Source organism: Pteropus alecto, unplaced genomic scaffold (assembly GCF_000325575.1).
Source record: "Pteropus alecto unplaced genomic scaffold, ASM32557v1 scaffold24, whole genome shotgun sequence".
NCBI classification, from domain to species: Eukaryota; Metazoa; Chordata; class Mammalia; order Chiroptera; family Pteropodidae; genus Pteropus; species Pteropus alecto.
The window spans coordinates 14,915,269-14,927,056 of NW_006439192.1; the positions used below are offsets into that span (position 1 = coordinate 14,915,269).

The following is an 11,788-nucleotide window of genomic DNA, read 5'->3' on the forward strand; positions in this document are numbered from 1 at the left end:
GGAATTGAGGTTGATGAAAGAAACATAGAATATGAAAAGATAGGTATTTTTTATAAGAATAAAACTCATATAAAACTATAGAGTTGGGAAAACACTAGTGGCTATCAGTAGTTGAGGGAGGAGGGATGAGTAGGTAAAGAACTGAGGCTTTTTAGAGCAGTGAAAAGACACTATATGATACTATAATGATTGTTATATTTCATTATACATTTGTCCAAACCCATAGAATGCACAACACCAAGAGTAAACTCTAATGTAAACTATGACCTCTGGGTGATAATAATGTGTCAATGTAGTTTCATCAGTTGTGACAAATGTTCGACTCTGGTGGAGGATATTGATAGTGGGGGAGGCTATGCATGTGTAGGGGCAGGTGGTATATGGGCAATCTCTACATCATTTGTTCAATTTTGTTGCGAACTTAAACCTGCTCTAAAAAATAAAGTATTCAAAAAAAATTTATAGTCTACAGAGAAAAAAAGCGTGCTAAGAATTACAATCTAAAACTACAAATTACACTGGAGGAATGTCCTAAATAGTCTGGGAATACAAGAGAAGGAGCCTCTACATCTTCCCAGAGGAGTGCAGATATATGTAGGTGACAGATAAAAAATATTTGAGTAAAATTTGGACGGTATTTTGCCATTAACACTCAAAATGTAGAGTATTTCAGGAAAGAAGGTGAAATGTGAAAATGGCATATCTTGAAAGTTCACTGTGAGGTCAGGGGGCCACGAGCACATCAGTGATTCCAGAACCTGAAGCAGAAAAGAGGAAATAATCAAGAACTAAAGCCGGAAACTTATGCAAGGCTGAAAGTGGTTAGGAGTCTAAATATTGTCTCTGGACAAATGAAGAGGCCAAGGGAAAATGAGAAAGACAATATACAACTTATTAAAGATAGCTCTTTGACATTTATTTGAAGCATTAATAAATTGAGAGAATGAAGTCAGAGGCTGGGGCAGAGAGAATCATAAGCAGGTTACGATGGATTCATTTACACAAAAGGATATGATGCTAAATTTATATAACATATAGTCAATATTTCCCCCCAAAATTAGTTAGTAATATAACATGTTAGAACTCAAAAATATCACCTCTCTGTAAATGCAAAATAAAAGCTTTTACTAGTTAAGATTTCACCTATGATTCACTACTGCATTTCTAGAGCCTAGAGCAGTTAAATTAGTTAACAATAGCTACTTTGTCTTCCTGTGCTGATAAAGAGAGGGTTTTGTTTTTTTTTCTGTTTGTTTGTTTTTCTGCTTAGTGCTAGATATAAGGAGCAAGTGTACTGTTATGGTCCATAGAGTATGAAAAATGCTTTGTGGTCATAGCCTAGGAAGATGTTCAGTGAAGACATATTTACATAGTAGGAGGAATCTGGGACATAAAATAGAAAAAGATTCCAAATCTTGTTTAATGTTCACCAGCAAGTGAAATAAAGGCATGAATATCATGTGTTTCACTATTTCTTTCTACTCAATCTTTTCTTCTTTTTCCTCAGATGAAGTTTAAAACATGTAATGTCCATCTTACATGAATCCATTGCTTTTCAATCGTTTTATAAAAAGAATCATGATGAGTTCAACATGGCTGTAACAACAGAGATAGAGAAATATTTTAGAGATTGAACAGATGAGACAGCACAGTCATCGATTTGAATGAAGGATATTGGAGATGGACTAGTCATAGATTTGTGGCATGGGGAAGTTCTTAGTCAAAGGTTCCATTCATAAAGATAGAAACACTACCCTTGCTGCAGAGGATTGTAAATTTAGCCAAACTTAATGATCTTAAGGTAAATTTGTTATTTCATAATAAAATTTCTGTCTATGGCCATGCTGCCCTGAACAAGCCCGACCCCATCTGATCTCAGAAGCTAAACAGGGTTGAGCCTGGTTAGAACTTGGATGGGAGACTGCCTAGAAAGACCAGGTGCTGTAGGCGTAAAAAATAAGATAAATTAAATTAAATTAAAAAGGTACACACACTATTATTAGTCATTTTTTTACATGTCTGTTTTATTCATCTCTTTATTGCTAGCACCCAGCACAGTACCTGATAATAAAGTTACTCATTATGTATTGTATGAACTCATAAAAGGGAAAAAGGGGTAGGGATGTTTCTATGAAAGCTCTACAAAACAAAAATGACATCTTGCCCCAATAAGTTGAATATTCATAATTGTTAAGAACTCCAAAGACAGAGCACTGGGGATCATCAATGATAAGGGAGTAGCGAAAAAAAAAAAAAAAAATTTCATGACAAATAGTGGTCAAAAGTCATGGGCACTTAGGGAAGGAACAAGAGAGGACAGTTCCTTAGGAGAAGAAAGCTTTAAAACACAAAAGTTGAAAGATAGTGGTATGGAATGTGGAGAAGTGAAGAAAGAAAAGATCTCAAAAAATACATGCTCTGGCACTATAAGATTTTTGGTAACCTTTGTGAGAAATTTTCAACTAAACAAAAAGCCATCCAGAATTTTCTCTTCTGATCGGAACAAATGCCCGTATCCTTATATGGCTACAAGGACCTAGGACAGAATTTTCCAATTTGGTGTCAAGAATTGATGCCAAAAATACTTCAGTACTGACCCTCCCCAATTCGTTCTCAAGAATCAGGAGGGATTCAGGGTCGGTCGATCCTGTTATCCTAGTGTGCCACATTCTTCATGTGAGTTGTTTTGTGAAAGGGGTTGGGAATAAAGAAGAAAAGTTGTAGGACTGTTCACTCTCTCTGCTTTTCCCCACCTACATGCATGAGTAGAGCCTTCATTTATTTTAGGTTCCTTTTAAATGCTACCTCCTTACGAAGGCTTCCCTTAACACTTCTATCTAAAATAGCAGAACTGATACTGTCAAATTAATGCTTTTCCTCATAGCTCTTCACACTACTTGATATAATTTAACTTAATTTGTTTGTTTATCTCATATCTCTGTACCCTTGCAAAATGTGTCATGGGAGTAATGCCTTTATATTGTTCACTGTTATACACCAGTACCTAAAACAATGTCAGGCATACAATAAGAGCTAAATATTTGTGAACTAAATGAAAGAATGAAAAGTGTGGGATTCGGACTGTAATACTTTATCAGAAAAACCCACAGCTGAATGTTTAGGATTGAAAAAAGAAAACAAAGCAGACAATTCCGTATTAGACTTGATCCATGATATTAAAATTTTTCTCAGCATATTAGTGTTATATTATTCATGCTGTGTGTATGATTATATGTGTCTGTGTGTGTTTGTGTGTCTCACAGTCCTTTATATCAAATTGTTAATAATTTATTTTACAATAAAAAGAAAAGATGTACACATAAAGCAGAGTGATGAATTAACTGCTTAATTACACTGTCTTCACTTAACATTATTGATAGGTTCCATGACTTTAAGTAAAAGGAGGTATAACAAAAACAATTATAATATAAGCTAATTGATATAAACAAGCATTAAGTTCCTATAGTACCTCATCATTTTTTATAAAGAAACACGTTGAACAAAAGGACATTATTTAAAGATCTGCTGTACATGCTTCAGACAAGTGGTTACTAGGTGGAGCTGCTCATCACAAGTACCTGGAACATTTTAGATTCTGTGTAGAGGCTCTGAACCGCAGCTCCAGACCTTCTAACTGCATACTTCTGGGTTAATGTATAAGGTTCTGCACTTAAAACTCCCTGTGTGTATCAGTGATCCCTTAAGTTTGTACATCAGTGCTGTAGATAACCAATATTTTAGAATCTAACATATGGGATGAGGGTCAGATATAGCTGGTGAGTTTTAGAAATAATTTTAGACTTTGAAGAAAGGAAAGAGCTAAGTACTGCTCAGAAGTAGGGAGAACTAGTCAGTATGTGAAAATATAAGTGGCTTCTATATCTTTAAGAAGCTAAACCAGCATGATCTACTGCCTTTTCGCTCCAAAAATCAACTTAAAGGAAAGGTAAAACAAGAGAAAAATTTGAATTCCAAAAGCAAACGAAAAAATGAGAAACACCTATTACCCTGAAAGTCGTATTGCCTCAGGATAAGTGTGGGAGGTGTATGGCTACTGCGAAGACTTGAGGAATTGATGAAAAAAAAGTATTGTAAATTCTGCTCTTGACTCCTCTTTGTGTGGCAAAAATGTGTAGCAACAGTTCAGGTCTTGGTGCTAATGTCCTACAGACAAGGGTATATATAACCCGTGTTAGGGCCAGGAGCTGAAGAAAACAGGGAGAGATGAGGAGGAGATGCTCCCGGACTGGTGTTTCTCTACCCTTTCTCCCACAACTCCTCTCCCAGAGTTTCAAAGGGAACCTTGGGACCAGAACCTTGAGACCAGAAGAAGTAAAAGAGATGGCTGCAAAGGGAGAAATGAGCAATTTTCTTGAGATATGATTTTGGGGGGCTCCTTCTCATCTTTCTTCTTAAACATACCCTTTTCTTTAAACTCAACATGAGCAGTCGAACTGGCTTCAAATCTTTCTAGATGTAGTCTTAGAAAAGATAGTTGTTGTGCTTAGGAGAGCAAGAGCTATAATCAGCTACCTGCCTGAAAAGTGTATCCCCCTCAAAAGATAGAAAACAAGCTGGTACAAGGTGTGCCCTCAGAAGAAGAATTATTAAAATACGTGCACCAAAAATTTTAAATGAGCAGAATAAATATACCTAGAAAATAAGGAAAAGTATTAGCAATATAAAAATAACAAGAAGGCATAAAGAAGACTTATGAAAATATTAAGAAGGAAATTTAATTGTTGAAGTGAAGAACGAAATAGGTGAGAACAAAAGTGAAATGGACTTTGCAGAAATAAAAATTAGTAAACTGGAAGATGAGAGAGAGGAACACTCAAGAAGGTAACTGGAGGGAATAAAGAAAATTATTAAATAAATGCAACCTAATAGCAGGAGTTTTGAAGGAAGAATATCACAAATGTAGTTGAGGTGGTACTTGAAGAAATATGGTAATAACTTATTCAGAATTAAAGAAACATTAAATTTCCATTTAAAAGTTTCATAAAATGCTGGAGATAAGGAAAACCACACAAGCAGACAGATTTTAGTTGAATTTAAGAATATTAACACATTTATAAAGCTTCCTGAGGAAAAGAAAGAAATCATCTAAAAAATTAGGATTCTAGTCAGTATCACACTACCTCATAGCAATACCAAATATAAGTTAAAACAAAACAAAACAAAACAAAGCATCCTAACATATAAAATATTTTTTTAGAATCATGAGAAATAATATGAAAAATTGGTAAAGAACATAACTGACAGTTCATGCAATGGCCTTTAACACAATTTCACACATAATAATAAAAACAAAAAATAAGACTACATTCAGATAACAATTTTCACCTAGCAAATTATAAAAATGTTTTTTAAGTTCCACACCAGATGGAGGTGGCAAGGCTATGTGGAATGAACTTCTCTCATGGACTGCTTGCAAATGCAAAATGAACTATCCTTCGTGGAAAATTTGATACCGTCTGACAAAGCTACATATGCATTTACCCTTGGACTCACATATTCCACTTCTAAACATAACTCCAAGGATATCTTTCGATAGTAATAAAAATATATTTTTAGTGTGGCAAAATTGGTAATGGCAATACTTTGGAAAATACTTAGCCTCCCCTGCATGTAAGACACTTGATCCAGATGCACTAAAGGGGTTCTGGTGCAGTAGTGGTATTGGTATTGGAATGAAAGTATTTTCTTTTTTGCTGTAGGATAGATCAAATGAGTAAATATATTTATATTGTTGGGGACCATAATTATCACTGTAGAAATTTGATAAACAGAGTAGAAATAAAAGGAGTTCATAAATAGAGCTTTTCATGAGTATTTAAATGTTAAAGACATACTTAAGTGATAAAAGAGATAAATTATTCAATAAATGGCAATGGAACATGTAACAAAATGTTTCATAAGGTGTTGGATCACTAATTTAATCTTTATACCAAAATGAATTCCATATGACTTCGTTTATAAATGTAAGTACTAAGAAAAATATTTGGGTTTATTTTTAATCATGGAGTTTAATCATGAGTAGGCATTGTAAGAGAGAAAGAAAACTAAGAAGCAATAAAGAATGCACTAAAATGTGATTAAGTAAAACAAAAGAACAGTTTGGGAAATTTGATGTGGTGAAGACATCATAAAACTAAAAAATTAAATTTATATAAAGAACATTATAACATATCAAGGGCATTAGTCTTAAGTTCCTTAGTTTGCCAAAGAGTCATAAATTAATTTTAAAAATATTAAACATACAAAAGTAAAAATAGACAAATAAAGCAAATATGGTAAAATTAAAAGTAAATAGCAAGTTAAATTTAAAAAATATTCTCACACTTATTTCTAATTAAAGCCAGGTGAAGCAAATAACAATGATATATAACATTTTTCTGTATTGGATTGGCAACAAATCAAAAAGTTAGATACTATCCCATCTTGATAATTGAGTGGAGAATTCATATTCATGTACTGTTTGTGCAGAGCTGATATTCAGGTAGAATGTACAACGTGGCTATATGTTCTAATAATTACCAGCATCTGTTCTAATTGGACAGTACCTGTGTTCTAGTAATTGTATAATATTTCTAATATCTCCCTTATGTGAACAGATGTATAAATTGGCACAATCTTTTATTTCACACTTGGTATTATGTATCTAGATTAAAAAAGATGTATTCACTTTGGTCCAACAATTCTATTGACAGGAATTTATCACCACCTGCAATATGCAAAAAGTATTTATACCCTGAAAGTTATTGTAGCATTTATTTGTAATAGGATAATTTTGTTAAACAATTTGAACATCTCTTCTTGGAAGGCCTCATTCCTTCCATGTAAAGGGAGATTTACTGGCTAACACTCTGAGACTCAGTCAGTCTGCTCACGTATTCTACTTTCATTCGATTGTTGGTTTTGAGATGAAGAATTAGCAAGATTTGTCAATCTTATCGATCTACCATTCTCGTTTGAGATTGCCTCTAAGAAAAACAAACCAAAACAAAACATTTTCAACTCTCTAAAATGCTACCAGGTTAGTGATAAATATTATAAATTTTATAAGTATTATATTTTTATTCTTCACCTACTTACTCTTTTACTCTTATCAACTCATTTTAAATAAGCTAGTTTTAAAAGAAAGGTTATTTTTACTGTGCTTCCAACAAGTTCCATCATATTCAACAGAATGCTGTAATTCAATTTCCTTATTGATAGAGGTAGATAATAATCTCACCTACCAGAAGTGAGCCAAACCCAATTTATGCACTTAAGAGATTGAGATGGTTCCACCTGCCTCTGGGCTCCAGCTACTTATTTTATAAGAGACACTGCTACCAAGCGTGTTACCTTATCTTCCAAGGATGACCACATATCTCAATTTGACTAAGACAAACTAGTTTATGCCTGTGTCCTTAGTATAATTATTATGCTTAGTATAACTAATTGTAACATCTTTCAATCACAGAAGTGCCTGCATTTGGACAGTTGATTTTATGGCTTCATATTTAACAATGTTGCTATTTCAGTCTCCCTCATGGGATGAGGGCAGGGCTTTGGCGTGGCCTCTTTTACGCTCACTTTGGTTGGGGCTCAGGCAGTATCAGCACTCTAGTCAAACAGGTCCAAAATTATCATAACACAGAGCTTCTTCTTTTCTCCAGATTCTACCCAGAGGAGCCTTATAATTCAATATAGAAGTTAATGTACAATGTACTGAACTTTGCCAGTAAAGGAAAACGGACAGGGAGAATTAAGAAGTTGAATTCATACACTTCTCCCCACTAACAGCTGATTATAAGGTGCAGTAGCTCCTTAAGGCCTCTCTATTAATCCAAATAACGCAGTATTTCAGGAGGCTGTGACCAATGTGGTAAGAAACCTCTTTGCATTTACTTTCCCTCTTTCCCAGATGTACCCTCTTTTTTTCTCTCTCCTTTGTCAACTTGTGATTGTATTCAAAGACATAATATAACATAGATTTTTCTCTTGCTCTATTTTCCATGGAATCCAAAGTAAGACAGTACCAAGAATAGCCCAGAAAGCAAAACACTCATACAGGGCTTTTGGATTGGCTATTTCACCTATCTGAAGAACTTCTCTGCCTTTTTTAAGTAGGGTAGTATGGCATACCATAAAATAAACCAATATTAAAGCTTTCAACTTTTTGAATTGGAATATAGAACTGATAGAAGTCAAGGCATTAGAACATGATTTACGAGTTATGACACTTAGAAGGATGTGATGCGTGTGACTTTTTTGTGACATTGTAGGTCTTGCAAAAACAAAAAGAAAATGATATGCTCATGGGACTAGCAAAGTATACCTTGAGGCAAAATTGATTATACAAATAAAGGACATTTTATAAAAATAATAGGACACTTCTATAGGAAGACATTGCAATACTAAATGTGTAAGCAATCAGAAATTAACCTCAACGTACCCTAAAAAAAAATGCAAGTACAAAAAGGAGACAGAAAAATCCACTATAGAGTGGAAGATTCAACTGTTCTATTTTCAGTTGCTATTAGTAAAGCAGTTAAATTTTCAGTAAGAATGTAGAAGATATTACTGACACAATTAATAAAATTGACCTGATTGATATGTATAGAGTTGTGCACCTATAAGCTGATACTTTATGAAACATGTGCCAAAGTTGAACATACACATCTAGGCCATAAAGTGATGCTCAAAAATCCTTTTCTCTGGATTCCAGACTTAAGTAAAATAGTATGATACTTGTCTTTATCTGACATATTCCACTCAGCATGATACCCTCTGTAGCAGATGGCAAGATTTCATGTTTCTTATGGCTGAAAAATATTCTATTGTACATATATATCACCTATTTTTTATCCATTCATCCACAGATAGGCTCCATATCTTTGCTATTGTAAATAATGCTACAATAAACATGTGGATTCACATGTCCGTTTAAAGTAGTATTTTGGGTTTCTTTGAATAAATAACCAGGAGTGGGATAATTGGGTCCCTACCTTCTCTGTCTCTTGTTATAGCCTTTGTTTTAGAGCCTATTTTGTCTGGTGAAAGTATTGCTACCTTAGATTTCTTTTTGTTTTCATTTTCGTGAAATATCTTTTTCCATTCTTGTATTTCAGTCTGTGTGTGACTTTTGATCTGAAGTGAGTCTCTTGTAGGCAGCATATGTAATGGTCTTGTTTTCTTTTCTATTCAGTCATCTTATCTTTTGATTGGAGTATTTAATCCATTTACTTGAAAGGAATTATTGATAGATATGTATTTATATTGCCATTTTATTATTATATATCATATTTTTGATCTTTCTTTATTCTTCTTAAAGAAGTCTCTCCATCATTTCCTGTAATAGTGGCTTGTTGGTGATGAAATCCTTTAGCTTTTCCTTCTCTGGGAAGTTCTTTATTTGTCCTTTGATTCTAAATGATAGTTTTGCTGTTTAGAGTAACCTTGGTTGTAGGTCCCTGCTTTTCATCATTTTGGATATTTCATGCCAATCCCTTCTGGCCTGCAAAGTTTCTTTTGAAGAATCAGTTGACAGTTTTATGGGAGTTCCCTTGTTAAGTAATTGCTTCTCTCTGTCTTTAACTTTTGGCGTTTTAATTATGACTTGTCTTGGTGCGGGCCTCTTTGAGTTTATCTTGTTTGGGACTCTCTATGCATCCTGGGTTTGTATGTCTACTTCCTTTGGCAGGTTAAGGAAGTTTTCCGTCATTATTTCTTGAAATAGTTTTTCAATTCAGCGCTCTCTCTCTCTTCTCCTTCTGGTAGCCCTGTGATGTGAATGTTGTTACGCTTGATATTGTCCCAGAGGACCCTTATAGTATCTTCATTTTTTTTTTTAAATTCTTTTTTCTTGTTGTTGTGATTTGGTGTTTTCTAAATCACTGATTTGATCCTCTGCTTCATCTAATCTACTATTGATTCCTCCTAAGGTAGTCTTCATTTGTTATTGTATTCTTCATTGCTGACTGATTCTTTTTTATGTTTTCTATCTCCATTTTTATGTTTTCTATCTCTTTGTTAGATTTCTTACTGAGTTCTTCTACTCGTCCCCTAAGTTCATTGAGCATCTTTATAACTAGTATTTTGAACTCTGCATCTGGTAGTTTGTTGGTCCCCATTTTTTTTAGTTATTTTTCCAAAGCTTTGTTCTGTTCCTTCATTAGGGGCACATTTTTTTGTCTCTCCATTTTAGCTGTTTCTCTATGTATATTTATACATATTAGGTAAGGCAACTATGTCTCCCAGTCTTTGTAGAGTGGCCTTCTGTAGTAGTTGTCCTGTGGGGTCTAGTGGAACTTTCTCCCTGGTCATCTGAGCTGGGTTCTTCAGGCATGTTCTTTGTATGGGTTATGTGTGCCCTACTGTTTTAGTTGAGACTTGGTTGTTGTTTGCATGTCAGTGGGAGTGACTGACCCTTGGGCTGATTGACAGTGAGAACTAACCAGTGACTACAATGGAGGAGCTGTTGTGTGCGGGCTGACACTACGGAGCAGGATTAGCTTTAGCATGGGTCTGCTGCCTGCCCAGTTTGCCCTTTGGGTGTGTCATCCTCAGGTGTAATTCTGGGTGATGCTCCAGCTCAGACTAAAGCTGGCCACCAGGGATACAGGCCAATGACTCCTGAGAGGGGCCCCACCACAAGCCAAGTTTTACCATAGTCTATGTTCTGCCTGGGGCCACCTGGCAGGGATCACCAAGCAATTCACAAATGGCTGCCACCAACTCTGGGCTTGGATGTGCCTTGACAGGCCAAGCCACAAAACAAGGCTAACTGCCACTAGTGCTGGGTTTGAGGCTGCCTAGCAAGAGATATGGGCCATGCTGAGGCTATATGCTGCTTGTTTGGGTTTTGTAAACTTTTGAGAGATTTTAGGAAAGTCCACATTATGAGCCAAGACAGGCCATTTATACAGAAAATCCACTGGAAGCAGCTTGGGTGGGCCTGCAATTTGGCTGGGGTGGGGTCTCAGGGAATCACCAGGGCAGGATGACCAGTATTAGCCAGGTTAATGGCGACTCAGATGTGATGGCCACCTGCATCTGCAAGCTGGATTGGGGAGGTCTCATCAAAGGTACAATGGCTTCTGCCAGCATTTCGATCTGGGAGAAAACTGCCCCTCCAGTTCTCGCCCCAAAGCCCGACAATTCATTTCCTCCCTGTAAGTCCCTGGAGCCTTTCAAGCTGCTGCCCCAGCACTGGAGCTTGGAGCGAAGGTGAGTCTGTCAGCAATTAAGTCTGAGCACAGGCCCTTTAAGAGAAATGTCTGCAACTCCAGGGCTCCTTGCCCCTTCTCACTCAGCCACAATCTCTGCTAGTTTTCACAGCCAGAGGTTGTGAGGACTTCTCTCCCTGGCATTGGAACCCTGGGCTGGGGAGCCTGGTGTGGGGCTGGGACCCCTCACTCCTCCGAGGAGATCTCTGCAGCTGAGATATCACTCTTGATTCTCAACTGCCATATGGGGGTGGGAGCAGCCCTTTACTCATATCTACCCCACTTATCAGCTTTGAGGTGGCCTCTTTTCTGTGTCCCCAGTTGTAGGACTTCTGTTTGGCTAGACTTCAGGCGATTCTCAATGATGGTTATTTTGTAGTTTAGTTATAATTTTGATGTGGTTGTGAGAAGTGGCAGGCACAGTGTTTACCTACTCTTATTATCTTGACTAGAATTCCTAGTTAATTACTTTTATTATAGATGATTTTAGTGATTTTAAGAGCATTATAATAGAAATCATCATTTAAAAAATTACAATTTCATGTAGATTCAAGTTTACTTACTAGTGA

At 35.9% G+C, this 11,788-nt stretch overlaps 1 pseudogene; it reads left to right on the top strand.

Moving 5' to 3' along the window:
- Positions 1 to 1,831: 1,831 nt before the first annotated feature.
- LOC112483448 lies at positions 1,832 to 1,950 on the top strand (annotated as a pseudogene).
- Positions 1,951 to 11,788: the final 9,838 nt, after the last annotated feature.